The sequence below is a fragment of the Hemiscyllium ocellatum genome, chromosome 41 (genome assembly GCF_020745735.1).
Source record: "Hemiscyllium ocellatum isolate sHemOce1 chromosome 41, sHemOce1.pat.X.cur, whole genome shotgun sequence".
Classification (NCBI taxonomy): Eukaryota; Metazoa; Chordata; class Chondrichthyes; order Orectolobiformes; family Hemiscylliidae; genus Hemiscyllium; species Hemiscyllium ocellatum.
In genome coordinates, this window is record NC_083441.1 from 5048602 (window position 1) to 5070655 (window position 22054).

Here is a 22054-nt window from a genome sequence, read left to right on the forward strand (position 1 = left end):
ATGAAGTTTGTTTAGTTGAATGAATGAGTGCAGTTTGAGTCACTGAATGAATATGTTCAGTTTGTTTCTTTGAATCAATGTATAACGTTTGGCTCATTGAATATACTATTAACGACTGATTCAATGCATGAATGGTTACACATTGATACATTGACTGAATGTACTAAGTTTGTTTCTTTGAATGAATGAATGAATGGCGTATTATGCATTCTATGTAGAATTATATTCCCGGAATACAATGAATGAAAACACATTGTTTCGTTGAATGATTGCTTTAAGATGGTGACACTCAATGCACGGTACAAGCACTACTCACTGAATGCAGTTTGTTTAGTTGAATGAATGTCTGTAGTTTGTGCCACTGAATGAATATCTTTACTTTGTTTCATTGAATGAACGAATAACGTTTTATTCATTGAATATACTATTGACGATTGATTCAAAGCATGAAAGGTTACAGAATGATACTTTGACTGAATCTACTAAGTTTGTTTCTTTGAATGAATGAATGGCGTATTGTGCATTGTATGTAGTATTATAGTTGATACAATGAATGACAACAGATTGCTTCGCTGAATGATTGCATTAAGATCGCGACAATCAATTCATGGTAAGCTCTACTCACTGAATGCAGTTTGTTTAGTTGAATGACCGAATGCCGTTTGTGTCACTGAATCAGTATGTTCAGTTTGTTTCTTTGAATCAATGACTAACGTTTGATTCATTCAATATACCTTTGACGATTGATTCAATGCATGAATGGTTACAGATTGATACATTGATTGAATGTACTAAGTTTGTTTCTTAGAATGAATGAATGGCGTATGTAGATACAATGAATGAAAACATGATTGAATGATTGCATTAAGATCGCGACAATCAATTCATGGTACAAGCTCTACTCACTGAATTCAGTTTGTTTAGTTGAATGAATGAGTGCAGTTTGAGTCACCGAAAGAATATGAACAGTTTGTTTCTTTGAATCAATGTATAACGTTTGGCAAATTGAATATACTATTAACGACTGATTCAATGCATGAATGATTGCAGATTGATACATTGATTGAATGAAACAATGGCGTATCGTGGATGGAATGTAACATTATACGTTATACAATGAATGAATTCAGATTGTTTCATTGAATGTTTGCATTAAGCTCGCGACAACCAATACACCGTTCAAGCTCTGCTCACTGAATGCAGTTTGTTTAGTTGAGTGAATGACAGTAGTTTGAGTCACTGAATGAATAGGCTAAGTTTGTTTCATTCAATCAGTGAATAACGTTTGTTTCATTGAATGAACTGTTGACGCTCGATTTTGTAAACGAAAGAACGCAGGTTGCCTCGTTGAATGAATGCATTAAACTCCATTCAATGAATGAATGATACAAGCTCTATGCATTGAATTAACACGTAGAGTTTGTTTCATTGATGGCATGATTGCAGTTTGTTTCGTGGATTCATTTGTTGTGTATTTTATTGAATGACGCTGCAATCATTGCTTTTTCGTTTGATGTTTGACTCAAAGAATGAATGAATGCAGATGTTTGCGTTCTACTAATGCATTACACTCAAGACAATGAATTAAGGATGCAAGCTCCACATATTGACATATCTAGTCGGGTCTGACAGAATGAATGAATGAGAGCAAATCGTTTCATTGAATGTATTTGCTAAGTGTGTTTCATTCAATCAATGAGTAACGATTGATTCATTGAATATACTATTGACGATTGATTCAGTGCATGAATGATTGCAGAATGATACATTGACTGAATGAACTAAATGTGGTGCTTTGTATGAATGAATGCCGTATGATGGATTGTATGTCGTTTTATAGTTGATACAATGAATGAATTCAGATTGTTTGGTTGAATGATTGCATTAAGCTCGCGACACTCAATGCACGGTACAAGCGCTACACACTGAATGCAGTTTGTTTAGTTGAATGAATGACTGTAGTTTGTGCCACTGAATGAATATGTTTACTTTGTTTCACAGAATCAATGAATAACGTTTTATTCATTGAATATCATATTGACGATTGATTCAATGCATGAATGGTTACAGATTGATACGTTGACTGAATGGACTAAGTTTGTTTCTTAGAATGAATGAAAGGCGTATTATACATTGTATGTAGTATTATAGTTGATACAATGAATGAGAACAGATTGTTTCGTTGAATGATTGCAATAAGATCGCGACAATAAATTCATGGTACAATCTCTACTCACTGAATGCAGTTTGTTTAGTTGAATGAATGAGTGCAGTGAGTCACTGAATGAATATGTTCAGTTTGTTTCTTTGAATCAATGTAAAACTTTTGGTTCATTGAATATACTATTGACGATTGATTCAATGCATGAATGATTGCAGATTGACTGAATGAACTAAATTTGGTTCTTGTATGGATGAATGCCGTATGATGGATTGTATGTAGTTTTATAGTTGATACAATGAATGCATTCAGTTGGTTTAGTTGAATGATTGCATTAAGCTCGCGACACTCAATGCACGAACCAAGCGCTACTCACTGAATGCAGTTTGTTTCTTTGAATGAATGAATGGCGTATTAAGCATTGTATGGAGATACAATGAATGAAAACAGATTGTTTCGTTGAATGATTGCAATAAAATCGCGACAATCAATTCATGTTAAGCTCTACTCACTGAATGCAGTTTGTTTAGTTGAATGAACGACTGCAGTTTGAGTCACTGAATGAGTATGTTCAGTTTGTTTCTTTGCATCAATGAGTAACGTTTGATTCATTGAATATACTATTGACGATTGATTCAGTGCATGAATGATTGCAGAATGATACATTGACTGAATGAACTAAATGTGGTGCTTTGTATGAATGAATGCCGTATGATGGATTGTATGTCGTTTTATAGTTGATACAATGAATGAATTCAGATTGTTTTGTTGAATGATTGCATTAAGCTCGCGACACTCAATGCACGGTACAAGCGCTACACACTGAATGCAGTTTGTTTAGTTGAATGAATGACTGTAGTTTGTGCCACTGAATGAATATGTTTACTTTGTTACACAGAATCAATGAATAACGTTTTATTCATTGAATATCATATTGACGATTGATTCAATGCATGAATGGTTACAGATTGATACGTTGACTGAATGGACTAAGTTTGTTTCTTAGAATGAATGAAAGGCGTATTATACATTGTATGTAGTATTATAGTTGATACAACGAATGAGAACAGATTGTTTCGTTGAATGATTGCATTAAGATCGCGACAATCAATTCATGGTACAATCTCTACTCACTGAATGCAGTTTGTTTAGTTGAATGAATGAGTGCAGTGAGTCACTGAATGAATATGTTCAGTTTGTTTCTTTGAATCAATGTAAAACTTTTGGTTCATTGAATATACTATTGACGATTGATTCAAAGCATGAAAGGTTACAGAATGATACTTTGACTGAATCTACTAAGTTTGTTTCTTTGAATGAATGAATGGCGTATTGTGCATTGTATGTAGTATTATAGTTTATACAATGAATGACAACAGATTGCTTCGCTGAATGATTGCATTAAGATCGCGACAATCAATTCATGGTAAGCTCTACTCACTGAATGCAGTTTGTTTAGTTGAATGACCGAATGCCGTTTGTGTCACTGAATCAGTATGTTCAGTTTGTTTCTTTGAATCAATGACTAACGTTTGATTCATTCAATATACCTTTGACGATTGATTCAATGCATGAATGGTTACAGATTGATACATTGATTGAATGTACTAAGTTTGTTTCTTAGAATGAATGAATGGCGTATGTAGATACAATGAATGAAAACATGATTGAATGATTGCATTAAGATCGCGACAATCAATTCATGGTACAAGCTCTACTCACTGAATTCAGTTTGTTTAGTTGAATGAATGAGTGCAGTTTGAGTCACCGAATGAATATGAACAGTTTGTTTCTTTGAATCAATGTATAACGTTTGGCAAATTGAATATACTATTAACGACTGATTCAATGCATGAATGATTGCAGATTGATACATTGATTGAATGAAACAATGGCGTATCGTGGATGGAATGTAACATTATACGTTATACAATGAATGAATTCAGATTGTTTCATTGAATGTTTGCATTAAGCTCGCGACAACCAATACACCGTTCAAGCTCTGCTCACTGAATGCAGTTTGTTTAGTTGAGTGAATGACAGTAGTTTGAGTCACTGAATGAATAGGCTAAGTTTGTTTCATTCAATCAGTGAATAACGTTTGTTTCATTGAATGAACTGTTGACGCTCGATTTTGTAAACGAAAGAACGCAGGTTGCCTCGTTGAATGAATGCATTAAACTCCATTCAATGAATGAATGATACAAGCTCTATGCATTGAATTAACACGTAGAGTTTGTTTCATTGATGGCATGATTGCAGTTTGTTTCGTGGATTCATTTGTTGTGTATTTTATTGAATGACGCTGCAATCATTGCTTTTTCGTTTGATGTTTGACTCAAAGAATGAATGAATGCAGATGTTTGCGTTCTACTAATGCATTACACTCAAGACAATGAATTAAGGATGCAAGCTCCACATATTGACATATCTAGTCGGGTCTGACAGAATGAATGAATGAGAGCAAATCGTTTCATTGAATGTATTTGCTAAGTGTGTTTCATTCAATCAATGAGTAACGATTGATTCATTGAATATACTATTGACGATTGATTCAGTGCATGAATGATTGCAGAATGATACATTGACTGAATGAACTAAATGTGGTGCTTTGTATGAATGAATGCCGTATGATGGATTGTACGTCGTTTTATAGTTGATACAATGAATGAATTCAGATTGTTTGGTTGAATGATTGCATTAAGCTCGCGACACTCAATGCACGGTACAAGCGCTACACACTGAATGCAGTTTGTTTAGTTGAATGAATGACTGTAGTTTGTGCCACTGAATGAATATGTTTACTTTGTTTCACAGAATGAATGAATAACGTTTTATTCATTGAATATCATATTGACGATTGATTCAATGCATGAATGGTTACAGATTGATACGTTGACTGAATGGACTAAGTTTATTTCTTAGAATGAATGAAAGGCGTATTATACATTGTATGTAGTATTATAGTTGATACAATGAATGAGAACAGATTGTTTCGTTGAATGATTGCAATAAGATCGCGACAATAAATTCATGGTACAATCTCTACTCACTGAATGCAGTTTGTTTAGTTGAATGAATGAGTGCAGTGAGTCACTGAATGAATATGTTCAGTTTGTTTCTTTGAATCAATGTAAAACTTTTGGTTCATTGAATATACTATTGACGATTGATTCAATGCATGAATGATTGCAGATTGACTGAATGAACTAAATTTGGTTCTTGTATGGATGAATGCCGTATGATGGATTGTATGTAGTTTTATAGTTGATACAATGAATGCATTCAGTTGGTTTAGTTGAATGATTGCATTAAGCTCGCGACACTCAATGCACGAACCAAGCGCTACTCACTGAATGCAGTTTGTTTCTTTGAATGAATGAATGGCGTATTAAGCATTGTATGGAGATACAATGAATGAAAACAGATTGTTTCGTTGAATGATTGCAATAAAATCGCGACAAGCAATTCATGTTAAGCTGTACTCACTGAATGCAGTTTGTTTAGTTGAATGAACGACTGCAGTTTGAGTCACTGAATGAGTATGTTCAGTTTGTTTCTTTGCATCAATGAGTAACGTTTGATTCATTGAATATACTATTGACGATTGATTCAGTGCATGAATGATTGCAGAATGATACATTGACTGAATGAACTAAATGTGGTGCTTTGTATGAATGAATGCCGTATGATGGATTGTATGTCGTTTTATAGTTGATACAATGAATGAATTCAGATTGTTTTGTTGAATGATTGCATTAAGCTCGCGACACTCAATGCACGGTACAAGCGCTACACACTGAATGCAGTTTGTTTAGTTGAATGAATGACTGTAGTTTGTGCCACTGAATGAATATGTTTACTTTGTTACACAGAATCAATGAATAACGTTTTATTCATTGAATATCATATTGACGATTGATTCAATGCATGAATGGTTACAGATTGATACGTTGACTGAATGGACTAAGTTTGTTTCTTAGAATGAATGAAAGGCGTATTATACATTGTATGTAGTATTATAGTTGATACAACGAATGAGAACAGATTGTTTCGTTGAATGATTGCATTAAGATCGCGACAATAAATTCATGGTACAATCTCTACTCACTGAATGCAGTTTGTTTAGTTGAATGAATGAGTGCAGTGAGTCACTGAATGAATATGTTCAGTTTGTTTCTTTGAATCAATGTAAAACTTTTGGTTCATTGAATATACTATTGACGATTGATTCAATGCATGAATGATTGCAGATTGACTGAATGAACTAAATTTGGTTCTTGTATGGATGAATGCCGTATGATGGATTGTATGTAGTTTTATAGTTGATACAATGAATGCATTCAGATGGTTTAGTTGAATGATTGCATTAAGCTCGCGACACTCAATGCACGAACCAAGCGCTACTCACTGAATGCAGTTTGTTTCTTTGAATGAATGAATGGCGTATTATGCATTGTATGTAGATACAATGAATGAAAACAGATTGTTTCGTTGAATGATTGCATTAAGCTCGCGTCACTCAATGCACGTTAAGCTCTACTCACTGAATGCAGTTTGTTTAGTTGAATGAACGACTGCAGTTTGTGTCACTGAATGAGTATGTTCAGTTTGTTTCTTTGAATCAATGACTAACGTTTGATTCATTGAATATACCTTTGACGATTGATTCAATGCATGAATGGTTACAGATTGATACATTGACTGAATGTACTAAGTTTGTTTCTTGGAATGAATGATTAGCGTAATATGCATTGTATGTAGATACAATGAATGAAAACAGATTGTTTCATTGAATCAATGAATAAGGTTTTATTCAGTGAATATACCATTGACGATTGATTCAAAGCAGGAATGTTTACAGATTGATACTTTTACTGAATGTACTTAGTTTGTATCTTTGAATGAAAGAATCGCGTATTATGCATTGTATGTAGTATTATAGTTGATAGAATGAATGAAAACAGATTGTTTAGTTGAATGATTGCATTAAGATCGCGACAATCAATTCATGGTACAATCTCTACTCACTGAATGCAGTTTGTTTAGTTGAATGAATGAGTGCAGTTTGTGCCAATGAATGAATATTTTTACTTTGATTCATTGAGTAAATGAATAACGTTTTATTCATTGAATATACTATTGACGATTGATTCAAAGCATGAATGGTTACAGATTGGTACATTGACTGAATGAACTACATTTGTTTCTTTGAATGAATGAATGGCGTTATATGCATTGTATGTAGTATTATAGTTGATACAATGAATAAATTCAGATTGCATTAAGCACGCGACACTCAATGCACGGTAGAAGTGTTACTCAGTGAATGCAGTTTGTTTAGTTGAATGCATTGAATCAATCGTCAATAGTATATTCAATGAACCAAACGTTATACATTGATTCCAAGAAACAAACTGAACATATTCATTCAGTGACTCAAACTGTACTCATTCATTCAACTAAACAAACTGCATTCAGTGAATAGAGCTTGAACATTTTACTGGTTGTCGCGAGCTTAATGCAATCATTCAATGAAACAATCTGTTTTCATCATTGCATCTACATACAATGCATTATACGCTATTCATTCTTTCAAATAAACAAACTTAGTACATTCAGTCAATGTAACAATCTGTAACCATTCATGCATTGAATCAATTGTCAAAGGTTTATTCAATGAATCAAACTATAGTCATTAATTCAAAGAAACAAACTGAACATACTCATTCAGTGACAAAAACTGCAGTCGTTCATTCAACTAAGCAAACTGCATTCAGTGAGTAGAGATTAACATGAATTGATTGTCGCGATCTTAATGCAATCATTCAACGAAACAATCTATTTTCATTCATTGTATCTACATACAATGCATAATACGCCATTCATTCATTCAAAGAAGCATCTTAGTAGATTCAGTCAACGTATCCATCTGCAATCATTCATGAATTGAATCAATCGTCAATAGTGCATTCAATGAACCAAACGTTATACATTGATTCAAAGAAACAAACTGAACATATTCATTCAGTGACTCAAACTACACTCATTCATTCAACTAAACAAACTGCATTCAGTGAGTAGAGCTTGTACCATGAATTGATTTTCGCGATCTTAATGCAATCATTCAAAGAAACAATCTGTTTTCATTCATTGTATCAACTATAATACTACATACAATGCATAATACGGCATTCATTCATTCAAAGAAACAAACTTAGTACATTCAGTCAATCTATAAATCTATAACCATTCATGCTTTGAATCAATCGTCAATAGTATATTCAATGAATAAACCGTGATTCATTGATTCAATGAAACAAAGTACGCATATTCATTCAGTGACTCAAACTACAGTCATTCATTCAACTAAACAAACTGCATTCAGTGAATACAGCTTGAACGTTGTATTGGTTGTCGCGAGCTTAATGCAATCATTCAATGTAACAATCTTTCATCATTGTATCTACATACAATGCATAATACGCCATTCATTCATTCATTCAAAGAAACAAACTTAGTACATTCAGTCAATATAACAATCTGTAACCATTCATGCATTGAATCAATCGTCAAAGGTTTATTCAATGATCCAAACTATAGTCATTGATTCAAAGAAACAAACTGAACGTACTCATTCAGTGACACAAACTGCAGTCGTTCATTCAACTAAACAAACTGCATACAGTGAGTAGAGCTTAACATGAATTGATTGACGCGATCTTAATGCAATCATTCAACGAAACAATCTGTTTTCATTCATTGTATCTACATACAATGCATAATACGCCATTCATTCATTCATTCAAAGAAACAAACTTAGTACATTCAGTCAAACTATAAATCTAAAACCATTCACGCTTTGAATCAATCGTCAATAATATATTCAATGAATAATCCGTGATTCATTGATTCAATGAAACGAAGTAAACATATTCATTCAGTGGTACAAACTACAGTCATTCATTCAACTACCGTGCATTGAGTGTCGCGATCTTAATGCAATCATTCAACGAAACAGTCTGTTTTCATTCATTGTATCAACTATAATACTACATACAATGCATAATACGCCATTCATTCAAAGAAACAAACTTAGTACATTCAGTCAATCTATCAATCTGTAACCATTTATGCTTTGAATCAATCGTCAATAGTATATTCAATGAACCAAACGTTATGCATTTATTCAAAGAAACAAACTGAACATATTCATTCAGTGACTCAAACTGCACTCATTCATTCAACTAAACAAACAGCATTCAGTCAGTAGAGCTTGTATCATGAATTGATTGTCGCGATCTTAATGCAATCATTCAACGAAACAACACGTTTTCATTCATTGTATCAACTATAATACTACATACAATCCATCATACGGCTTTAATTCAGAGAATGAACCAAGTTTAGTTCATTCAGTCAATGTATCAATCTGCAATCATTCATGCATTGAATTAATCGTCAATAGTATATTTAATGAACCAAACGTTATACATTGATTCAAAGAAACAAACTGAACATATTCATTCAATGACTCAACTGCACTCATTCATTCATCTAAACAAACTGCATTCAGTCAGTAGAGCTTGTACCATGAATTGATTGACGCGATCTTAATGCAATCATTCAACGAAACAATCTGTTTTCATTCATTGTATCTACATACAATGCATAATACGCCATTCATTCATTCAAAGAAGCATCTTAGTTGATTCAGTCAACGTATCAATCTGCAATCATTCATGCAATGAATGAATCGTCAATAGTATATTCAATGAACCAAACGTTATACATTGATTCAAAGAAACAAACTGAACATATTCATTCAGTGACTCAAACTACACTCATTCATTCAACTAAACAAACTGCATTCAGTGAGTAGAGCTTGTACCATGAATTGAATGTCGCGATTTAATGCAATCATTCAACGAAACAATCTGTTTTCATTCATTGTATCAACTATAATACTACATAAAATGCATAATACGCCATTCATTGAAAGAAACAAACGTAGTACATTCAGTCAATCTATAAATGTGTAACCATTCATGCTTTGAATCAATCGTCAATGGTGTATTCAATGAATAAACCGTGATTCATTGATTCAATGAAACAAAGTAAACATATTCATTCAGTGGCGCAAACTACAGTCATTCATTCAACTAAACAAACTGCATTCAGTGAGTAGCGCTTGTACCGTGCATTGAGTGTCGCGAGCTTAATGCAATCATTCAACTAAGCAATCTGAATTCATTCATTGTATCAACTATAAAACTACATACAATCCATCATACGGCATTCATCCATACAAAGAACCAAGTTTAGTTCATTCAGTCAATGTATCAATCTGCAATCATTCATGCATTGAATCAATCGTCAATAGTATATTCAATGAACCAAACGTTAAACGTTGATTAAAAGAAACGAACTGAACATATTCATTCAGAGACTCAAACTGCACTCATTCATTCAATTAAAAAAACTGCATTCAGTGAGTAGAGCATGTAGCATGAATTGATTGTCGCGATCTTAATGCAATCATTCAACGAAACAATCTGTTTTCATTCATTGTATCAACTATAATACTACATACAATGCATAATACGCCATTCATTCATTCAAAGAAACAAACGTAGTACATTCAGTCAATCTATAAATGTGTAACCATTCATGCTTTGAATCAATCGTCAATAGTATATTCAATGAATAAACCGTGATTCATTGATTCAATGAAACAAAGTAAACATATTCATTCAGTGGCGCAAACTACAGTCATTCATTCAACTGAACAAACTGCATTCAGTGAGTAGCGCTTGTATCATGAATTGATTGTCGCGATCTTAATGCAATCATTCAACGAAACAATACGTTTTCTTTCATTGTATCAACTATAATACTACATACAATCCATCGTACGGCTTTAATTCAGACAATGAACCAAGTTTAGTTCATTCAGTCAATGTATCAATCTGCAATCATTCATGCATTGAATTAATCGTCAATAGTATATTTAATGAACCAAACGTTATACATTGATTCAAAGAAACAAACTGAACATATTCATTCAGTGACTCAACTGCACTCATTCATTCATCTAAACAAACTGCATTCAGTCAGTAGCGCTTGTACCATGAATTCATTGTCGCGATCTTAATGCAATCATTCAACGAAACAATCTGTTTTCATTCATTGTATCAACTTTAATACTACATACAATGCATAATACGCCATTCATTCATTCAAAGAAACAAACTTTGTACATTCATTCAATGTATCAGTCTGCAATCATTCATGCTTTGAATCATCGTCAATAGTCTATTCAATGAAACAAACGTTATACATTGAGTAAAAGAAACAAACTGAACATATTCATTCAGTGACTCAAACTGCACTCATTCATTCAACGAAACAAACTGCATTCAGTGAGTAGAGCTTGTACCATGAATTGATTGTCGCGATCTTTATGCAATCATTCAACGAAACAATCTGTTTTCATTCATTGTATCAACTATAATACTACATACAATGCATAATACGCCATTCATTCAAAGAAACAAACTTAGTACATTCAGTCAATCTATCAATCTGTAACCATTCATGCTTCGAATCAATCGTCAATAGTATATTCAATGACTAAAACGTTATTCATTGATTCAATGAAACAAAGTAAACATGTTCGTTAATTTGCACAAACTACAGTCATTCACTCAACTAAACAAACTGCATTCAGTGAGTAGCGCTTGTACCGTGCATTGAGTGTCGCGAGCTTAATGCAATCATTCAACGAAACTATCTGAATTCATTCATTGTATCAAATATAAAACTACATACAATCCATCAAACGGCATTCATTCAAACAAAGAACCAAATTTAGTTCATTCAGTCAATGTATCAATCTGCAATCATTCATGCTTCGAATCAATCGTCAATAGTATATTCAATGAACCTTACGTTATACATTGATTCAAAGAAACAAACTGAACATATTCCTTCTGTGACTCAAACTGCACTCATTCATTCAACTAAATAAACTGCATTCAGTGAGTAGAGCTTGTACCATGAATTGATTGTCGCGATCTTAATGCAATCATTCAACGAGACAATGCGTTTTCATTCGTTGTATCAACTATAATACTACATACAATCCATCATAAGGCTTATTCAGACAATGAACCAAGTTTATTTCATTCAGTCAATGTATCAATCTGCAATCATTCATGCATTGAATTAATCGTCAATAGTATATTTAATGAACCAAACGTTATACATTGATTCAAAGAAACAAACTGAACATATTCATTCAGTGACTCAACTGCACTCATTCATTCATCTAAACAAACTGCATTCAGTCAGTAGCGCTTGTACCATGAATTCATTGTCGCGATCTTAATGCAATCATTCAACGAAACAATCTGTTTTCATTCATTGAATCTACATACAATGCATAATATGCCATTCATTCATTCAAAGAAACAAACTTAGTACATTCAGTCAATGTATCAATCTGCAATCATTCATGCATTGCATCAATCGTCAATAGTATATTCAATGATCCAAACGTTATACATTGATTCAAAGAAACAAACTGAACATATTCATTCAGTGACTCAAACTGCACTCATTCATTCAACTAAACAAACTGCATTCAGTGAATAGAGCTTGAACGTTTTATTGTTTGTCGCGATCTTAATGCAATCATTCAATGAAACAATCTGTTTTCATTCATTGAATCTACATACAATGCATAATATGCCATTCATTCAAAGAAACAAACTTAGTACATTCAGTCAACGTATCAATCTGCAATCATTCATGCATTGAATCAATTGTCAATAGTATATTCAATGAACCAAACGTTATACATTGATTCAAAGAAACAAACTGAGCATATTCATTCAGTGACTCAAACTGCACTCATTCATTCAACTAAACAAACTGCATTCAGTGAGTAGAGATTGTACCATGAATTGATTGTCGCGATCTTAATGCAATCATTCAACTAAATAATCTGTTTTCATTCACTGTATCAACTATAATACTACATACAATGCATAATAAGCCATTCATTCCTTCAAAGATACAAACTAAGTACATTCAGTAAATGTATCCATCTGTAACCATTCATGCATTGAATCAATCGTCAATAGTATATTCAATGAATAAAACGTTATTCATTGATTCAATGAAACAAAGTAAACATATCCATTCAGTGGCACAAACTACAGTCATTCATTCAACTAAACAAACTGCATTCAGTGAGTAGCGCTTGAACCGTACGTTGAGTGTCGCGATCTTAATGCAATCATTCAACGAAACAATCTGTTTTCATTCATTGTATCAACTGTAAAACTATATACAATGCAAAATACGCCATACATTCATTCTAAGAAACAAACTTAGTCCAATCAGTCAATATATCAATCAGTAACCATTCATGCTTTGAATCAATCGTCAATAGTATATTCAATGAATAAAACGTTATTCATTGATTCAATGAAACAAAGTAAACATATTCATTCAGTGGCACAAACTACTGTCATTCATTCAACTAAACAAACTGCATTCAGTGAATAGCGCTTGTACCGTGCATTGAGGGCCGCGAGCTTAATGCAATCATTCCACTAAACAATATGAATTCATTCATTGTATCAACTATAAAACTACATACAATCCATCATACGGCATTCATCCATACAAAGAACCAAATTTAGTTCATTCAGTCAATGTATCAATCTGCAATCATTCATGCATTGAATCAATCGTCAATAGTATATTCAATGAACCAAACGTTATACCTTGATTCAAAGAAACCAACTGAACATATTCATTCAGTGACTCAAACTGCACTCATTCATTCAACTAAACAAACTGCATTCAGTGAGTAGAGCTTGTACCACGAATTGATTGTCGCGATCTTCATGCAATCATTCAACATAACACTGTGTTTTCATTCATTGTATCAACTGTAATACTACATACAATGCATAATACGCCATTCATTCCAAGAAACAAACTTAGTGCATTCAGTCAATGTATCAGTCTCTCACCGTTCGTGCATTGAATCAATCGTCAATAGTATATTCAATGAATAAAACGTTATTCATTGATTCAATAAAACAAAGTAAGCATATTCATTCAGTGGCACAAACTACAGTCATTCATTCAACTAAACAAACTGCATTCAGTGAGTAGCGCTTGTACCGTGCATTGAGTATCGCGAGCTTAATGCAATCATTCAATGAAACAATCTGAATTCATTCAATGTATCAACTCTTAAATTACATACAATCCACCATACGGCATTAATTCATACAAAGATCCAAATTTAGTACATTCAGTCAATGTATCAATCTGCAATCATTCATGCATTGAATCAATCGTCGATAGTACATTTCAATGAATCAAACGTTACTCATTGATTCAAAGAAACAAACTGAACATATTCATTCAGTGACTCAAACTGCACTCATTCATTCAACTAAACAAAGTGCATTCAGTAAGTAGAGCCTGTACCATGAATTGATTGTCGCGATCTTATTGCAATCATTCAACAAAACAATGTGTTGTCATTCATTGTATCCACACTAATACTGCATACAATGCATAATACGGCATTCATTCATTCATTTAAAGAAACAAACTTAGTACATTCAGTCAATGTTTCAATCTGTAACCATTCATGCATTGAATCAATCGTCAATAGTATATTCAATGAATAAAACGTTATTTATTTATTCAATGAAGCAAAGTAACCATATTCATTCAGTGGCACAAACTACAGTCATTCATTCAACTAAACAAACTGCATTCAGTGAGTAGCGCTTGTACCGTGCATTGAGTGCCGCGAGCTTAATGCAATCATTCAACGAAATTTTCTGAATTCATTCATTGTATCTAATGTAAAACTACATACAATCCATCATACGGCATTCATTCAAAGAATCAAATTTAGTTCATTCAGACAATGTATCTATCTGCAATCATTCAGCATTGAATCAATAGTCAATAGTATATTCAATGAACCAAACGTTCAAAGAAATGATTGCAGATTGATACATGACTGAATATACTAAGTTTGCTTCTTTGAATGAAACAATGGCGTATGGTGGATGGAATGTAACATTATAGTTTATACAATGAATGAAAACAGATTGTTTCGTTGAATGATTGCATTAAGATCGCGACAATCAATTCATGGTACAAGCTCTACTCACTGAATGCAGTTTGTTTAGTTGAATGAATGAGTGCAGTTTGAGTCACTGAATGAAGATGTTCAGTTTGTTTCTTTGAATCAATGTATAACGTTTGGTTCATTGAATATACTATTGACAATTGATTCAGTGCATGAATGATTGCAGATTGAAACATTGACTGAATTAACTAAATTTAGTTCTTTGTATGAATGAATGCCGTAATGATGGATTGTATGTAGTTTTATAGTTGATACAATGAACGAATTCAGATTGTTTAGTTGAATGATTGCATTAAGCTCGCGACACTCAATGCACGGTACAAGCTCTACTCACTGAATGCAGTTTGTTTAGTTGAATGAATGACTGTAGTTTGTGCCACTGACTGAATATGTTTACTTTGTTTCATTGAATCAATGAATAACGTTTTATTCATTGAATATACTGTTGATGATTGATTCAATGCATGAATGGTTACAGATTGATACGTTGACTGAATCTACTAAGTTTGTTTCTTTGAATGAATGAATGCCGTATGATGGATTGTATGTAGTTACAATGAATGAAAACAGATTGATTCGTTGAATGATTGCATTATGATCGCGACAATCAATTCATGGTAAGCTCTACTCACTGAATGAAGTTTGTTTAGTTGAATGAACGACTGCAGTTTGTGTCACTGAATGAGTATGTTCAGTTTGTTTCTTTGAATCAATGACTAACGTTTGATTCATTGAATATACCTTTGACGATTGATTCAATGCATGAATGGTTACAGATTGATACATTGACTGAATGTACTAAGTTTGTTTTTTTGAATGGATAGCGTATTATGCATTGTATGTAGATACAATGAATGAAAACAGGTTGTTTCGTTGAATAATTGCATTAAGATCGCGACAATCAAGTCATGGTAAAAGCTCTATTCACTGAATGCAGTTTGTTTAGTTGAGTGAATGACAGTAGTTTGAGTCACTGAATGAATAGGCTAAGTTTGTTTCATTCAATCAGTGAATAACGTTTGTTTCATAGAATGAACTGTTGACGCTCGATTTTGTAAACGAAAGAACGCAGGTTGCCTCGTTGAATGAATGCATTAAAGTCCATTTAATGAATGAATGATATAAGCTCTATTCATTGAATTAACACGTAGAGTTTGTTTCATTGAAGGAATGATTGCAGTTTGTTTCGTGGATTCATTTGTTGTGTATTTTATTGAATGACGCTGCAATCATTGCTTTTTCTATTGATGTTTGACTCAAAGAATGAATGAGTGCAGATGTTTGCGTTCAACTAATGCATTAAACTCGAGACAATGAATTAATGATGCAAGCTCCACATATTGAAATACCTAGTCGGGTTTGACAGAATGAATGAATGGGACAGTTCGTTTCATTGAATGTAACGTTTGATTCATTGAAATGTACTATTGACGATTGATTCAATGCATGAATGATTGCAGATTGATACATTGACTGAATGAACCAAATTTGGTTCTTAGTATGAATGAATGCCGTATGATGGATTGTATGTAGTTTTATAATTGATACAATGAATGAATTCAGATTGATTAGTTGAAAGATTGCATGAACCTCGCGACACGGTATAAGCGCTACTCGCTGAATGCAGTTTGTTTAGTTGAATGAATGACTGTAGTTTGTGCCACTGATTGAATATGTTTACTTTGTTTCATTGAATCAATGAATAACGTTTTATTCATTGAATATACTATTGACGATTGATTCAATGCATGAGTGGTTACAGATTGATACATTGACTGAATCTACTAAGTTTGTTTCTTTGAATGAATGAATGGCGTATTATGCATTCTGTATAGTATTATAGTTGATACAATGAATGAAAACAGATTGTTTCGTTGAATGATTGCATTAAGATCGCGTCAATCAATTCATGGTACAAGCTCTACTCACTGAATGCAGTTTGTTTAGTTGAATGAATGAGTGCAGTTTGAGTCACTGAATGAATATGTTCAGTTTGTTTCTTTGAATCAATGTATAAAGTTTGGTTCATTGAATATACTATTGACGATTGATTCAATGCATGAATAATTGCAGATTGATACATTGACTGATTGTAGTAAATTTGGTTCGTTGTATGAATGAATGCCGTATGATGGATTGTATGTAGTTTTATAGTTGATACAACGAATGAATTCAGATTGTTTAGTTAAATGATTGCCGTAAGCTCGTGACACTCAATGCACGGCACAAGCGCTACTCACTGAATGCAGTTTGTTTTGTTGAATGAATGACTGTAGTTTGTGCCACTGAATGAATATGTTTACTTTGTTTTATTGAATCAATGAGTAACGTTTTATTCATTGAATACACTATTGACGATTGAGTCAATGCATGAATGGTTACAGATTGATACATTGTCTGAATGTCATAAGTTTGTTTCTTTGAATGAATGAATGGCGTATTATGCATTGTATGTAGTATTATAGTTGATACAATGAATGAAAACAGATTGTTTCGTTTAATGATTGCATTAAGATCGCGACAATCAATTCATGGTACAAGCTCTACTCACTGAATGCAGTTTGTTTAGTTGAATGAATGAGTACAGTTTGAGTCACTGAATGAGTATGTTCAGTTTGTTTTTTTTGAATCAAAACATAACGTTTGGTTCATTGAATATAATATTGACGATTGATTCAATGCATGAATGATTGCAGATTGATACATTGACTGAATATACTAAGTTTGCTTCTTTGAATAAAACAATGGCGTATGGTGGATTGAATGTAACATTATAGTTTATACAATGAATGAATTCAGATTGTTTCATTGAATGATTGCATTAAGCTCGCGACAACCAATACACCGTTCAACCTCTTCTCACTGAATGCAGTTTGTTTAGTTAAATGAATGACAGTAGTTTGAGTCACTGAATGAATAGGCTAAGATTGTTTCATTCAATCAGTGAATAACGTTTGTTTCATTGAATGAACTGTTGACGCTTGATTTTGTAAACGAAAGAACGCAGGTTGCCTTGTTGAATCAATGCATTAAAGTCCATTCAATGAATGAATGATACAACCACTATTCATTGAATTAACACGTAGAGTTTGTTTCATTGAAGGAATGACTGCAGTTTGTTTCGTGGATTCATTTGTTGTGTGTTTCATTGATTGACGCTGCAATCATTGCTTTTTCTATTGATGTTTGACTCAAAGAATGAATGAATGCAGATGTTTGCGTTCAACTAAAGCATTACACTCAAGACAATGAATTAATGATGCAAGCTCCACATATTGAAATACCTAGTCCCGTTTGACAGAATGAATGGATGAGAGCAATTCGTTTCATTGAATGTATTTGCTAAGTGTGTCTCATTGAATCAATGAGTAACGTTTGATTCATTGAAATGTACTATTGACGATTGATTCAATGCATGAATGATTGCAGGTTGATACATTGACTGAATGTACTAAATTTGGTTCTTTGTATGAATCAATGCCGTATGATGGATTGTATGTCGTTTTATAGTTGATACAATGAATGAATTCAGATTGTTTCGTTGAATGATTGCATTAAGCTCGCGACACTCAATGCACGGTACAAGCGCTACACACTGAATGCAGTTTGTTCAGTTGAATGAATGAATGTAGATTGTGCCACTGAATGAATATGTTTATTTTGTTTCTTTGCATCAATGAATAACGTTTTATTCATTGAATATACTATTGACGATTGATTCAATGCATGAATGGTTACAGATTGATACATTGACTGAATGTTCTAAGTTTGTTTCTTTGAATGAATGAATGGCGTATTATGCATTGTATGTAGTATTATAGTTGATACAATGAATGAAAACAGATTGTTTCGTTGAATGATTGCATTAAGATCGCGACAATCAATTCATGGTACAAGCTCTACTCACTGAATGCAGTTTGTTCAGTTGAATGAACGACTGCAGTTTATGTCACTGAATGAGTATGTTCAGTTTGTTTCTTTGAATCAATGACTAACGTTTGATTCATTGAATATACTATTGACGATTGATTCAATGCATGAATGGTTACAGTTTGATTCATTGACTGAATATACTAAGTTTGTTTCATTCAATCAGTGAATAACGTTTGTTTCATTGAATGAACTGTTGACGCTTGATTTTGTTTACGAAAGAACGCAGGTTGCCTCGTTGAATGAATGCATTAAACTCCATTCAATGAATGAATGATACAAGCTCTATTCATTGAATTAACGCGTAGAGTTTGTTTCATTGAAGGAATGATTGCAGTTTGTTTCGCGGATTCATTTGTTGTGTGTTTCGTTGAATGACGCTGCAATCATTGCTTTTTCTATTGATGTTTGACTCAAATGAATGCAGATTTTTGCGTTCAACTAATGCATTAAACTCGAGACAATGAATTAATGATGCAAGCTCCACATAATGAAATACCTTGTCGGGTTTGACAGAATGAATGAGAGCAGTTCGTATCATTGAATGTACTCGTTAAGTATGTTTCATTGAATCAATGAGTAACGTTTGATTCATTGAAATGTACTATTGACGATTGATTCAATGCATGAATGATCGCCAATTGATACATTGACTGAATGCACTATGTTTGGTTCTTTGTATGAATGTAGTTTTATAGTTGATACAATGTTTGAATTCAGACTGTTTCGTTGAATGATTGCATTAAGCTCGCGACACTCAATGCACGGTTCAAGCGCTACTCACTGAATGCAGTTTGTTTAGTTGAATGAATGACTGTAGTTTGTGCCACTGAATGAATATGTTGACTTTGTTTCATTGAATCAATGAATAACGTTTTATTCATTGAATATACTATTGACGATTGATTCAATGCATGAATGGTTACAGATTGATACATTGACTGAATCTGCTAAGTTTGTTTCTTTGAATGAATGAATGGCGTATTATGCATTCTGTATAGTATTATAGTTGATACAATGAAAGAAACCAGATTGTTTCGTTGAATGATTGCATTAAGATCGCGACAATCAATTCATGGTACAAGCTCTACTCACTGAATGCAGTTTTTTTAGTTGAATGAATGAGTGCAGTTTGAGTCACTGAATGAGTATGTTCAGTTTGTTTCTTTGAATCAATGAATAACGTTTTATTCGTTGAATATACTATTGACGATTGATTCAATGCATGAAAGATTGCAGATTGATATATTGACTGAATGAACTAAGTTTGTTTCTTTGAATCAATGAATTGCGCATGATTCAATGTATGGAGTATTACAATTTGTTACAATGAATGAATTCGGATTGTTTCGTTGATTGATTGCATTATGCTCGCTATAATGAATTAACGATACAAGCTCTACTCACTGAATGAAGTTTGTTTAGTTTAATTGTGAGGATCGCTCGTTTTGAGGTGTGCAGTTTGAGTGACTGAATGAATATGTTCAGTTTGTTTCTTTGAATCAATGAATAACGTTGTATTCATTGAATATACGATTGACCATTCATTCTATGCGTGAATGATGGCAGATTGACGCTCTGACTGAATGTACTGAGTTTGTTTCTTTGAAACATTGAATGGCATATGATTCAATGTATTTAGTATTGTAATTTGATCAATGTACACCGTTTTATTCATTGAATGTAAGATTGATCTTTCATTCAATGAAGGAATGCTTTATGTATCATTGAAATAATGAGATAAGTTGCTTTCATTGAATTAACAAATGCAGTTTGTTTCATTGAATGAACGAGTGCAGTTTGAATAAACGTCGAATGAATGACTAAAGGTCATTCATATTGACTGGGTGTACTAAGTTTCGTTCCTTGAATCAATTAATGACGTATGATTCATTGTATGGAGTATTGCAATTTGATACAATGAATAAATACAGGTTTATTCCGTTTAATGATTGCATTAAGGTTGCGAAAATGAATTAATGATACAAGCTATACTCACTGAATTAAGTTTGTTTTGTTGATTGAATGAGTGCAGTTTGAGTCACTGAATGAATATGTTCAGTTTGTTTCTTTGAATCAATGAATAACGTTTAAATCATTGAATATCCTTTTGTCGATTGATTCAATGCATGAATGGTTTCAGATTGATCCATTGACTGAATGTACTAAGCTTGCTTGTTTGATCAATCAATGGCGTATGATGGATTGTATGTAGTATTATAGTGGATACAATGTTTGAATTCAGATTGTTTCGTTGAATGATTGCGTTAAGCTCGCGAAAATGAATTAATGATACAAGCTCCACTCACTGAATGAAGTGTGTTTAGTTGAATGAATGAGTGCAGTTTGAGTCACTGAATGAATACGTTCAGTTTATTTCTTTGAATCAATGTATAACGTTTGAATCATTGAATATACTGTTGACGATTGATTCAATGCATGAATGATTGCAGATTGATACATTGACTGAATATACTAAGTTTGCTTCTTTGAATGAATGAATGGCGTATGATGTATTGAATGTAAAATTATAGTTGATACAATGAATGCATTCAGATTGTTTCGTTGAATGATTGCGTTAAGCTCGCGACAACCAATTCACCGTTCAAGCTCTACTCTCTGAATGCAGTTTGTTAAATTGAATGAATGACAGCAGTTTGAGTTCTGAATGAATATGTTAAGTTTGTTTCATTCATTCAGGGAATAACGTGTGTTTCGTTGAATGAACTGTTGACGCTTGATTTTGTAAACGAAAGAATGCAGGTTACCTC